Source organism: Falco peregrinus, chromosome 16 (genome assembly GCF_023634155.1).
Source record: "Falco peregrinus isolate bFalPer1 chromosome 16, bFalPer1.pri, whole genome shotgun sequence".
In the NCBI taxonomy this organism is placed as follows: domain Eukaryota; kingdom Metazoa; phylum Chordata; class Aves; order Falconiformes; family Falconidae; genus Falco; species Falco peregrinus.
The window spans coordinates 3,916,421-3,929,530 of NC_073736.1; the positions used below are offsets into that span (position 1 = coordinate 3,916,421).

General features: G+C 55.0%; 1 long non-coding RNA gene across 1 annotated transcript in view; it reads right to left on the minus strand.

Moving 5' to 3' along the window:
• Positions 1–13,110, minus strand: part of LOC114012766 (uncharacterized) — a 25,597-nt gene continuing 12,487 nt past the window's right edge. The window contains exons 8-10 of the long non-coding RNA XR_003555459.2: positions 8,547–8,635; positions 7,804–8,071; positions 1–7,124 (exon numbers count right to left, since the gene is read on the minus strand). This is a non-coding gene — a long non-coding RNA (uncharacterized LOC114012766). The remainder of the gene's footprint in view (positions 7,125–7,803; positions 8,072–8,546; positions 8,636–13,110) is intronic.

Sequence of the window (13,110 nt, forward strand, 5' to 3'; positions counted from 1 at the left end):
CTAGCTTTAAAAATTATAGGTAACATTATATCGCATTTTATATATCACCAACAGACCCAACAGCTCTTTTATATGCTGCGGCAGACGCGGCTCCTTCCTGCCTGATTCAGAGCGGCAGCTGGCCTGTCATTTCTGAAGGCATCAGCACCTCGGCCGGGGCTGTGGAAAGGCAGCTGATGGCTTGAAAACCCATCCAGGCTGTCCCAGGAGCAACGTGGGTCCCAGGAGCTACCCCCAGCCCGCAGAGGATGCAGTTGCCCCGTTGGCCTTTTAAACTCAGGCACGAAGCGTGTTCGTGCTGGTGAAGCAGAGTTTTCTTTATCATGGGTGCCAGCTTAACAGCTAACATTTAATTTTAACACCAAAAGCTCAAGTCTCCAATGACTAACGTTTCCTTTGATCAAAATCATGGCTCTGGTGAGCAAAACGTCCTGACGCTGCTGGGAGGAAGGTGGTGAGCAGCACGTAGCTGCTCCGCAGTGGCTGGCCCCAGCCCCGCACAGGATTTCTCCGGTGAGCTCGGGCCATCGGTTGCTGTTCCTCATCCCAGACAGAAGCATCTCCAGGGCTCTGCCAGCCCCATGCTGGGGTTCCCCTGGATCCCTGCTGCTTCACCCCATTGCACAAGCCCCAAGCATCCCTCTAGGAGGGCTATGGGTGGGTGCAAATAGAAAACAGGTTTAGCTGCAGCCTGCATCTGCAAAGGGATTCAAATAATTCCTGAATGTAAAGCAGGAATTATATCTGCTCGTAAAAGCAGCCCTTGCTCCCGTTGTGGACAAGGCAGGCGAATCGCTCAGCCCATGCCATGAGAATTTCCTACCCACGGCTGTCTCCGCCGCTTGCCTCCAGAGTTTGAATCATTTCTCTCATTTGACGCCGAAGTCGGAGGATTTCCTTGAAAATAGAGTCTTTGTGTGGCAAATATTTCTCCTGTCTGGGCTGGGGCTGCAAGGGCTCTTTGTTGATGCAATGGCAATCCCTTTCTCAGCCAGTGCGGTACCATCGGCAGGGAGAGGGGGCTTCTGCAGCCCGTCTGCATCGCCGGGGAAGGGTCCATGCCTGTGCAGAGGAAGCACTGTGTGTACGTTAGAGAACAAGTTTGGTTTTTACAAAATTACCAGGCTACATCCTTAGCGGTTTCAAATTTGGGGCACAGATCGTCGAGCTGTTCTGTGCTTTTAGAACACCTGAAATAATGGGGTCTTAAGCTGGAGGCGATCTCCTAGAACCTCCCCGCCACCATCATAATACAAATGGGTCATAATAAAAAATAAATTAGTGTGAGTCCACAGAAGCCAGCAGAGCTCTACCCCTTTCACAGGCTGAGGATCCAGATAAATATTTAATTTAAAATATTCTATTATGTTGGCTCATATCATCGTAATATCTGAGCGTCTCACATTTGTAATGCAACTTTACAACAGCTTTGTGAGACCTGGAAGTCTCAGACTGGACATTATTTCAGGCACCGGCCATCTATTTTACTCCGCATTTGTGCAGCATCTTGCACAAAGGAGCCCATCACCGGGGCTTCGTGGCGCTACTGAAGACGCAGAATAAGCAGAGCAAGGCCATGGGTCTCCATGCAAGGCTGCAGCGAAGTGCAGGACGATGCAGGGAATTGGATTGAGCCTCCCAGCGCCAGAGCAGTCCCACCAGCCCATCCATCTCCAGTTAGAGCTGCACTCCAGCGCTGGATCATCATCTTCTATCAGCGCATGGGAAGACGACGAGGTTTGTAGAGGCTTTTCTAGCTCACGCAGTTTGTGAGCAGCCTCGCTTGCTCTAGCACCACATCAGTGTTTGTAAACAACCTTAAAATACATCGAGCAGGATGTGGGAGCATCACGTGAACGTGCAGCTTCTTGTCAAGGCGATGTGCCCTCAAAAGGGTAGAGCAGAATAAGTCACCGAGCAAATTTCCATCAGCCTGCCCTGAACATCGCCAAGGACAGCTCGGTGTAGGCGTCTCCGCTTCCCACCTACGCAGCGGGAACAGCACAGGGACAAGGACTGTGCTGACCAGGGATGCTCGGATGCTGTGGAAATGACTTGCTGCCTCTGCCAGACCTAATTTAGCAGATGACACCAGCTGCTTCCCAAAGAGGTGCGCATAACCCTGAAACGAGCTGCTACGAAATGACTCAGCCAAGGCAAACCCTTCCTCCTAACACCTTGGGCTGGTGTTTGACATATGACCTGGCAGTGGGAGAATGCTAATAATACCTACATTTTATATAGCACTTCTCTTCGGGAAATCTCAGACGGTTTTACACAGAAGTCAAGTCTATTTGGAGCTCAAGGCTTCCAGGGATGTGTCAAGGACAGAGTTTTGGTACCCAGGTGGGAAGGGACTGCCAGGACAGATGGGCTAAACCACTCTAGCTCGAAAGTAATGATGGCTGTGGTTAATTTGCTGTTGTTAGGCTCCAGAGTAAACACCCCAGAGATAATCAGGGAGTTCATCCCTTTCACAGCCATGGTTTCCCGTTAGCCAGCACAGTTTAGATGCTACAGCCCTGTTTTATGATTCGCCCCGGAGAAAGGCAGGAGCACCAGGTGCCAGGCTGGGAGCCCTCGTAGGAGGACCGAGCTCTGGCACTGCAGCCATCGCAGGTGCCCAACCCTCGGGCAAGTCCAGGGAAGGAACCACCGAGGCCTCACGCGCTGGGGACGGCTCAGAAATAGCCCTGAGCCGCGCAGAGCAACGCCTGGGGAGAGCTGGTGCGTACACTGCTGGCTTTGTCTGGGGCAGCTCGGCTGGGTGTGTGCTTCCTGGCATACAATTCCCAGATTAGCAGGAGCCCGGCTGCCAGCAGCTCCTCCTGCCTGGCCGTGAATGAGCCGCTTGGGGCTGGGAACCGCTGCCGAGGTCAGTGGTTCAAGTGGCTCAGGGCAGAGGCAGGGGATTGGGATGAGGTGAGGATGCAGGGACGGGACACCTCCCATGCACCCAAGGGAAAATGAAGGGGCAGGGGGCTACTTCTCCAACCCCAGGGCCAGGACCACCCCCCTGACCCCTCCCTGATACCTCTACAAGAGGTTGGCTGTAGACCCAGGGGATGGAGATCATCACCAGCCAAACCAATCTCACTGCTCCTTTTGCAGTGGGTAGGGAGCAGAGGCAGAACCTGTCTCTTCTTACCCTGAAATTAATAAATAAAAATGCTAAAAGCCACAGGGAATAACTAATGTGGGGAACACGAAAAAGCTAGAGGGTGGAAGGGTTGGGAAAGGAGAAAAAGTAATGCAACACAGAACTGATTAATAAGGGAAAGTGAATAATCAGAGGGAGAAGTGAGAACAATTTACTTACACTAAATGCTTGATCTAAATATATATATATAATAAATCCAACCCAAACCCAGGCCATGCCAGCCAGGGGCGTGAGACTCACAGAACCTTCCCCAGGAACAGGACAGGAGAAAGCAAAAAGGGAAATGTGGTATGTTCATTAAAGAGAAACATAGGGGAACGAAGAGGAAAAAGCTGGAGCTGAGGAGCTCTTTGGGACAAGCCTAAGCCTGGCCGGTACCAGGGTGGGGAGCAAAGAAGCAGCATGGATCTCTTCCAGAAGGGCTGCCGATGTGGGGTGGTCCATCCAGAGCTGCATCCCACCTCTCCCAGGAGTGGGATCTAGGGAGGGAAGGATGCACCTCAGGACCAAAGCAGCCAACACACTGGCACTGCCTCCCACCAGCCCTGCGGCCCACTCCCTCCGCCTGCCGGTGCTGCCCAGTGCTCTTCCCTCCCGTTACCTGCAGCTGCTGGGCAGCACGGAGCCCTGGGCACCTCCAGCATCCCTGGCTACGAGAGCTGGACCCACGCTGCCGCGTCACAACCGTTAGCGTGAAGCAAGGTTGACGTGACACCCCACTGACGCCCAGCTGCTTGCACCCCTCTGGCCTCCAGCTCCATTTACTGCCTCAGAGAAGCTGGACACCAGCAATTCCCAGTGACTGCGGCTCCGGGAGCCATGCCAGGCGTGCCCTTGCCTTTATCTGCCTGCGAAGACTGTGCTTATGAATCGGCATCTGTTTGCAGACACCCCCTCAGAGGCTGAAAGGAGCTACTGTGCGGGCTCTGGGATCAGACCCGCGCTCCGGAGCTCATGGCAGATGGGTTCAAACAGAGAAGCATCCCCATTAAACTCTGAGTGCTTTCCTAAATGCTCAAAGTCTGCGCCTGCCCCCACACTGCAGGATGAGGTGGCTGCGGAGAAAGCTGAGCATGGAGGGAAAAAAAAAAATAATTAACCAAGCAAACAACCCAGTGTAACTCCTGGCCCGCGCGGCGTGAGACAAAGAAACCGCCTCCACGCTCCATTTTCCAACGCTGTTTGGAAGTTTCCCATCCCCCTTTTGCAGCTCCTGAAGACAAGACAACACATCTGGTCTTTGCACGAGGGAGAAGATGGGATGCTGTGAAGTGACCCCCATGCACACGTGCCCGGCAGACAGCAAGGGCGAGCAGCCCCCCCCAGAACCCCCCTCCCCACCTCCCAGACATGCTTTTCCTGTGCATGAAGCGAAGGAAGTCACTTTTTCCTCTCTCCCGGGCTGTCCCTGCCTTCAGGAGGGGCGTGCTGGTGTTCGGCTGCCCTCGGTTCACACCAGCGAGGAGCGATAACCGGCGCGTGGATCTGCCTTCTCAGAGCCAGGCTTGGAAATTCCCCACGGGGAGACGGAGGGTTTCCGGAGCCAGTTGCCTGGTACTGCCCAGAGCCCTTGTCAGCCCTGATTTCAGAGGCATTTAGAAATTTGGCACTGATCCATAAGGTGCTTTGGAGGGGAGGAGGTGGTACGCAACCCCTTGTGTGAAAGGGGAAGCTGAGGCAGGGAGCGCACAGCCAGCCTTCTCAAAGGGGAGACTTAAACCTAGGCTCGTTTAATAAACAGCCTCTGCTGAAACGTGCTGGGGGGGTTGGTTTTGTTTTGTTTTGTTTTTTCCTACAGAAGCCACCAGCTTTTCTAAAATGGATTTATGGACCTGTCACTCCGCAATTGAAAGCGTATTGGCCCAAGTGCCTTGCCCATGGTCCCACAATGGCTTGGTGGAGGAGGCAGAAATACAGCTGTGGCCACGGCGCACGTGGTGGCACACATCCCACGCCGGCACACCGACGGCGTCCTCTTCCAGACTGACCTCAGCCTTTTCCAGGAGCTCCTGCTCCACATGCTCCCAGCTGTGCCCAGCTTCTCCCAAAGCTGCCAATGGTTTCTCCTGCCATCTTCCGAAAACCTTGGTCAGAGAAAGAAATATGTCAGAGACAGACACCTCGAGTACTTCGGCAAATTGGATAACCCTCTCAACGTGTCCTCTCAGCCGGGAGCCGACCCCAGGCGCTTGGCCACATCAGCACAGACCTGTGGGACCTTGGGAGCAGGTTGTCCCAAGCTTCTTGCCTGCAGAGAGCTCTGCTGCCATGCTTGAGCACCCTCTGCGCTGGCACACCAAGGATCTGAGAGTCTCCCCAGGGTGCTCGCAGGTGCCGGGTGCTGCAGGGCTCACACCAGGACGTGACGGATCAGCGCTCGACCACCGTCTGCATCCCAGAGATGCATCCCAGAGAGGGGGGCTCTGTTATTTGCAATATTTCAAACCCAGTGGGCAAAGCTGGAGGGAACAGTCTGGACAGAACGATTCTGTGCCGGGGACAAAGGTGGAAAGGAGGAAGGGTCCCTCCCTTCTTGCTGGGAGCCCCTACACTCAGCACACACACACACCCCACCCCAGATTTATCAGCCATCTGATCGATACACACAGTCACAGAACACCCCCTCTCTTCCCATATTTATACAACAGATTATCAGAAAGTATATTTATAAGTTGCTTGGTCCTAAACAGATTATAGCTTGACAGCTCTTCCAATGCCTGAAAAACACAAGCTGGCTTATGCTGGTTTCTCTGGACACAGCGAACAGACAGTTTGATTAACATCCAACGCGCTCCAATAGCTATTATAGGAATAAGGCCTGGATCTGTTGGGTTTTTTTTTAATCAATTTGATAAATCTGGGGTGTGTGAGAAGCACTTTCCCTGAAGCCCACATTCTCCTTCCATCCAGAGCCCAAAGACAGCACAGTCATGATAAACTTGGTGTGGAGACACCCATGATCTGGGCACGGTGGCTGGGCTCTGCGGGGGGCTGGGGATCACAGCTCCGACCTTGGCCCCCAGGCACTTGGCACTGCCACCGTCTGCATCCTCCCAGCAATCCCAGAGGGAACTGGGAAGGAATTGTGGCTAAAACCTGACAAACAACAGGTTTGCTGTTCCTTTCTGCAGCGTTCTCCGTACCGCAGCATCCCTGGAGAGCCATCACCCCGTGCTGAGCTGGGTGCTGCGGTGCCGGGCGAGCTGGACCAGCTCTCCCTCCTGCCTGGGAGCAGCAGGCAGCCCTGCACCACAGCACGAAGGGCAGCAGCAGGGCAGCAGAGAATAACTTTCCCTTAGTCACATCCTCCAGACAGTTCAGCGAGGCTGCGGCGAGCCCGACTGAGCCGTGGGTGGCATGCACACGCTGCCGGCACCGCGTCCGGGGCTCATGGCTGGACCGCACAAACCTGGAATCCTGGCTTTGCCAAGGGTTTGCAAGAGGTGAGCCTGCCACCCGTGCTGCGTGGGGTGACCAGAACCTGTAGGTTGATGGAAAACCTCCAAAACCTCCTTGGCCTGTGCAGAGATGGTCCCTTGATGCCCCCCATCCTCCTGTCCCCAGTGTCCCCTGCTCCCCGCAGCCTGGACCCGGGCACGGGGCAAGGAGCCAGGGTGGCCCCGCAGCCACCCACGGGTGTCTGTGTCACCCAGCTGGGTTAGACCGGCTTGGTTCAGCTCGGTTGGAAGTCGGAGAGTGCCATCTGGTGCTACGAGGAGATTTCTCTTCCCCAAGCAGGTTCTCGCAGCTCAGCTGAGGGTCTGGGGGGACCCAGCGCAGGGGCTCTGCTCCCAGCCTTGGCAGGAGGGTGCGGGGGGCTCACCTCCCGGCCAGGACCGCAGCGGGGGGGGGGGGGGTTTGCAGGCAGGAGGGTGACAAGTGGAGTTGCAGGTGTATCAGCTGCTGCATTCAGAATCAGCTCCTCCTTGCCTTCCAGCTCCACCGAGCTTCCCAGGGCATGAGGCTGCAGCAGGGAAAAAAATGAGAGAGAAAAAAATAAAAGTTGATGTCAGCATTGACAAAATATCTGTGTAAAACGGCTTGATTCTGATGTAATGCTAATTCCGGCAGCTGATCTTGAAAAAAACTCTACCTCTCCTCCCCTCACCACCCTGGCCATGCCAATTTATCATCCGGAGAGCTCAGAGCGCCTCATGCACTCGAGCAGATGTCTCCTGGCGCAGGAGGGAAACTGAGGCAAGCAGGGGGGAAAGCTGGCCTGGGGTCACATAGGGAGCCAGCAACAAAACCCTGCAGACATCTGCTCCTCAGCTTCCCCCACCCTAACTGTTCCTTAGCTCCCGTCTCCCCCATTTCACCAGGCAGCAGCAGGATCTGTAGCACAATTGTGCCATATACAAAGGAAATCTATCAAAAAACCCCAACTTTTTAACAGCTTCAGGCAGCTCCCCAAGCCTACTGGTAAAACGCTGCCCTGGCGTCCCTCTTTGCTGCCTGGAACAAAACGCTGACCGTTTCTCAAAGAGCTGATTTAACGCGCTGCACCATCCCGCAGTGAGGGGGGCTAATTTGCCTTGCACCTCTGTGCTGCACCATCCCCTCCCCACACCCACGCTCCGGCTGAGCAGCTTTATTAAACCACTAATCCATCTGCCACCCCAGCTACTTCCTGCAGCTCTTACCAAGTCCTGCGCCTTTTTCAGCCCTGACCGAGCGGTTGGAGTCTCGGCTCCGCTGTGCATTTGGTTTTCTGCTGCAAATCTGCCCTGTTTGTATTGTCTGGATTGGTGGCACCCATCCTGCTCCACCCGTGGCCTCCTGGCTTGCTCAAGCTGTCCTGTGGATACGTGGGGAAATGACCAGCACCCCTGAGCTCATCTCTGATGAAGACCTAGGCTGCAGGGGCATCTCTTGTCCCATTGTGGATCGATGTGGTTTATGACAACAGGTCTGTCAGGGATGGCAAGATAAATTTGCAGATCCAGCTTGTTTCATGGCTGGTGGGTAACAAGATACCCAGTTAAACACCCATGGTCACAGTGGGGGTCTTTAAGACCAGGAAGGGAACCCCAAAGGCTTGGCTCTTGCCACTTATCCCTATTTCAGTCCCATCCATCCCACTTCAGCAAACATCCCAATACCATGCACTGCCCGTCAGTGACCAGCAGCAGCATCCTGAGACCATTCCCTGCTCAGCTGGACAGGACCAGGGAGGTACAGAAGAACTTCAGAGACACCCCTGAAAGCCCACAGCCTCTGACACGGCCGTGCCTTGGCAGTGCCAGGGGTCATTTTTTAGCATCCCCCATGTTGCTCTATCCCTATCCTTTTTCTGCAGCCTGAGGGCATTAAGATCTGTGTGCACGTAGATCCTTCTCAGGAGTGATCACCGCCTTAGCCCCATGTCCCATGTCCTTTCACCAACCTCAGGTGAAGTCCGTTGATGTCTGTTCATGTGGAAGAGCCTGGTCCTCTGGAACAGCCCTGTTTTCGGGGATCCTGCATCCTCTCCTCCTGTTTAAAACAAGCCCAAAGAAAACAGTGACACCCCAAAGCTGTCACCTCCCTGCACATGCTCCTTGGCACAGCAATTGAACATGCAGTAGAGCGTCTGAAAGAGGACACCATGCCAGGTCCAGATCCTCTAGTAGAGCAAAGCAGAAGGATTTACCACCAGGCACACTGGGCTTTGAATTCAGCGAGCAACTGGCTGAAGTGCCGCAGCCCCTCGAATCCCCTGGGAAATTCCAGTGCTCTCTGCCCTGGCCCTTGGGTGCTCCCTGCAGTGCTCTGACCGCCCCCCCCAATCCCCCTGCTCGATCTTCTCCAACGAGTGGCTTGGATGCCAACATTTAGCCAGCAAACAGCATGCAGCACATATCCAAAAAGCTCATATCCAAAGCTCCTGTCACCCAAAGCTCCTCTCCAAAAAGCAACATACACACCGGGAGAAGGGCTACCAGTCATTCCTCAGGACTTCTCCCGCCAACAACCAGGCAGCCCACAATTTCTTGAGGATGAGGAGGGGGATTTCCTTTCCCTCTGAGCCATCCTCTCACCTTGCAGGAGCTGCTCTTTCTCCCCTTCAACATCAAAGTCCAAAGAAATAATTGGCTCGGGGCTTGCACCACAGATAACATCATCACCATCAGCACACAAACCTTGAGGGACCCTGTCCCTGGAGGCAAAGCACAGTTAGATGCGTTCAACCGAAGGCCAGCAGGACCAGCGTTGCAATTTCTGACCCTCTAGCAGCAGCACTAGCACAGCTGGATCTGGTTGCATCCTTTGTCAGCAGCCTGGAGAAGCCAAAGGCTGCAAAGGGCTGTAACTCAGGTGTCTGAAGGGTGCCACAGCCTGCAGGAGCTGCCTGGGGACCTTTGGGGAGGTAAGGGCAGCACAGGCAGCGGTGGCAGCGGAGCCTGCCTGCTGTGCATGCAGCATGTCCCGAAGCCGTACTGGTTCTGGGAGCCAGTTGCAGCCTTACTGGAAACACTGGGCTCATTTCGGTCTTTTAAGGAAGTTGTGGGAAAATTGGGTTTTATAAAATCCAAACGAGTAGCTGTTTATAAAGTCCAAATGAGCAGCCTTCTGCTGAACACCGGCTGCTCAGGATGTGACAAGGCTGACACAGCCAGGGGAGCTGCTCCCTGTCCCTCCAGGGCATCCGTGTCTAGAGGACTTGCTCCCTCAACAGGGACACTGAAGCAAGTGGGGCTTTTGGCCCCATGTCACCCACCCACCCACCGCTTACGTCTCCAGAGCTTTGTCACCAAAAGCTTCTGGCGTGGCTGTCCCCTCCTTGCTGGCCACCCCACTGCCTGCACGCTGCCAGGCTGGGCTGCCGGCAGGAGCATCCCCTGCATCCCCGGCCACCAGCTCCCTGCTGCTGGTGCTCAACATCAGGCAGCTCCTGCTCCTGCTGCTCCCCAGGCAGGTGGCGAGGCTGAGCTTCTCCAGCTCCTCTGTGCTCTCTCCTCAGCACCCTCCCAGTGCTCCCAGTGCTCCCAGCTTGAGTGCTGCTGGCCTGCCAGTTCCCCTCAGCTGCTGCAGCCCCCAACAGCACCCAGCGCTTGCCCCTGCGCCCTGGGCTCCCATGTGCCCTGCATGCTCCATGGGATCTCAAAGAGACCTCGGAGGAGCTGGAGCAGGGTAGGATGGCCGGGAGCCTGGGCGGCCGCTGGAGCATCCTTCGGTGCCCAGTGCTGGTGGCTCAGCAGCTCAGACCTGGGTTTGGATTAAATGGTCCCAAATGGCCCCGAACCCAGAGCTGCCACACCGAGACAGTGACAGGGGTCTGAAACAAGGCTGGGGACGGGGCAAGATGCCACTCGGGGGGGGGGGGGCAAAGGATACACAACCCAGGGCTGGGAGGCGGATAGAGACCAAGCACAGCCCAGAGCTGGGGGAGAAGGGGGGTCCCAAAAGGTGAAGTCCCCCTTCTACCCCCAGCAACTGGTTCTTGCAGCATTCGCACCTCTGCTACAGCCTGGCCTAGCCCTGAGATGTCACACCAGCGAGGGAGGGTGGGAGGAAGGGAGAAGGCTCATGGAAACACACAGGAACTCCTGCAGCAGTGCAGTACCATGGCCAAAGAGAGAAAGATGAAAAATTAACTACTTCTGCAGGCAGCGACGGAGCAAACGGCTTTTTAAAGTGTCTGCGCTCACCATTGCAATGCGATATGTTTATGGCAATAAGAGCAGGAACTGAAAGAGCAGCAAACTCAAGGACCTGTTTCTCCCTCGGCCACCCTGGCACCAGGTATTTTCCTGGGACCACAGCCTCAGGCAGGGGATGATTTTCCCTACAATATTCCTGTGCTCAACAGAGCCATGCTGGAGCCGCAGTGACGCTGGCACAAAGCTGCCCTGGCTGCTGTAGCGTGTCCCTCGCGGAGGCACGCTGCTTGGGGTTCAGCTTTGCTTCTGCACTACGAGTTTCTGCCGGTGCTTGCTCATCCTTGGCTCAGCTAGCCGCAAGAAGGGTGGGTTTGGTCTTTTTTCCCCCTCAGAAAAACTCATCTAAAACTGCCATGTCATCATGACTGGTTGAAACGGAGATTCTCCCATCCTCTAGCTGCACCCTCCTGCTTCCTTTCCTCTGTCATCGCTGGGCTTGGGCAGCCGGTGCAGGGCACAGCTCCTGCAAAGCACAGACCGCAGCCCTCCTCGCTGCAAAAAGTGTGTTTCCACATCAGCCCCTTGCTCTTCCTGGCACAAGAGGGCTGGGGATGCACGGCTGAGCGCAGCCCCCTTTCCCAGCACCAGCACAGATTTAGACTACGCCAACCAAGTGGTGAAACCACAGCCTAAAATCCCACATGAATCCCGAAGCCAGGGGCTCCTTCTCTGCAGCTGCCGTGCATCTCCTATTTGCACCAGCAAATATATCTCTTTGTTTACACCAGCCAAAGGAGCTGCTGGTGGAAGCAGGGAACATCTCACATCAGCAGCAGCGATCGCAAAGCCAGCGCGGCAGAGCCAGCTGGGAATTTCTTCCCTATTGCCTCAACATCTTAAAGCCACTGCAACAACAAAGCAGGCTGTCCCTGCACCAGCAGAGCCACACGCAGGGTTTAGACCACTCACCAAATGATCTCCTAAATTCTTGCTTGCCACCATCATTTCTTGATGTCCATAGTGGCCATTCCCACAGCACAGCTGGTGCTTTCAGACTCATTTCCCTTTATCCCAGACATCGTCCTGCTCTTTGACACTCTCCAGTAGCCACTTTGCAGACACGTCGCGGTACGAGTCCCTGCTGCCCACCCACAACTCGGTCCCCACAAGCTCCTTGCTGCACTTTCCATGGACACAGAGGAGTTGTTCAACCCTCCTGCACAGCTTATTTTCCATACCTTTTGCTGCTCAACGTGATTAGAAGCAGCTATGAATATCATACACCTGATGCTCGCCCCGTACCCCTTTCCCAAGCATACAGTTGTGCCACAGAGGTGTTATGCAATGTATCTGAGGTAGAAGTGGTTTGCAAAAAGGAAGAAGAATTTTTAGATTAGATTTGTTTTTGCAAAAGTTCTTACCAACGCTGTTGCCTAGTGAGGTAATACTAAGGGATGCTAAATCTGAAGCGGTGGTGGGACTCAGGAACAGCCCAGATTGATGAAGCACAGGATTCATCCTGCACCAGGCAGCACATCCCACTGCACTAGAATTCAGCTTCAGACCTGGCTGCACATCACACCGGCTGTGTACAAGACCAGCCACCACCAGCACAGACCAGCAGGGATGCTGGGATAACCCAGAGGGCCCCAGCCAGCCACCGCTGCTACATTCACCACCAAAACCCGCCCCAAGGATCAGTGCAGAAGTAAGGTTGGTGGTGGGACCTTGAGCCCCCCCAGAACCAGGAGTTTCTCTGCATGCTGGGAGGAAGGCAGACCCCTTGCTACCAGGCTGATGGGGTGCTCCCTGTTAGGTGATTCCTCACCCTCCTCTGCTCCATGATTAGTCCTGAAAGCCATCTGTGGCCCGGACACAGCTCTCTTGGCCCCTGGCCCCCACAGTTACTGCAGGCATCCCTCGCTTCACCCTCCACAACCTGCTTCTCACTGGTGTCAATGTAGCTACCGCCCTCGGAAAGGTCTGCCGAGCTCCGAGGGGCTAGGGCATCTCTGGGGCCAGGGCATCTCTGGGGCCAGGGGCCCATTTTCCGCAGGGAAAGCTCAGCCAAGTAAATCAAGAATTCAAAAATCTCTGGTTTTTTTCAGCTCTGGGACAGGGAGCATCCCACAGGGCATGCCGTCCCAGGGCATGGAAAATGCTCCTACCATTGGACAGCCAGGTCGTTTGATAATTAGCAGTCAGGCATTTATACGAGCCCCAAACCTTTGCTTACGTGGCCTGTTTCAGCACCAACACGAAGCCCCTGGCAGGTCCCCCAGGAGCAAGGAGAGGAAAAGCATCTGGGGCAGCTTCCTGAGGCAAAGAGCCACCTCCAGGGAAAAAGCCGTCTTGTTCCCTAGGGTT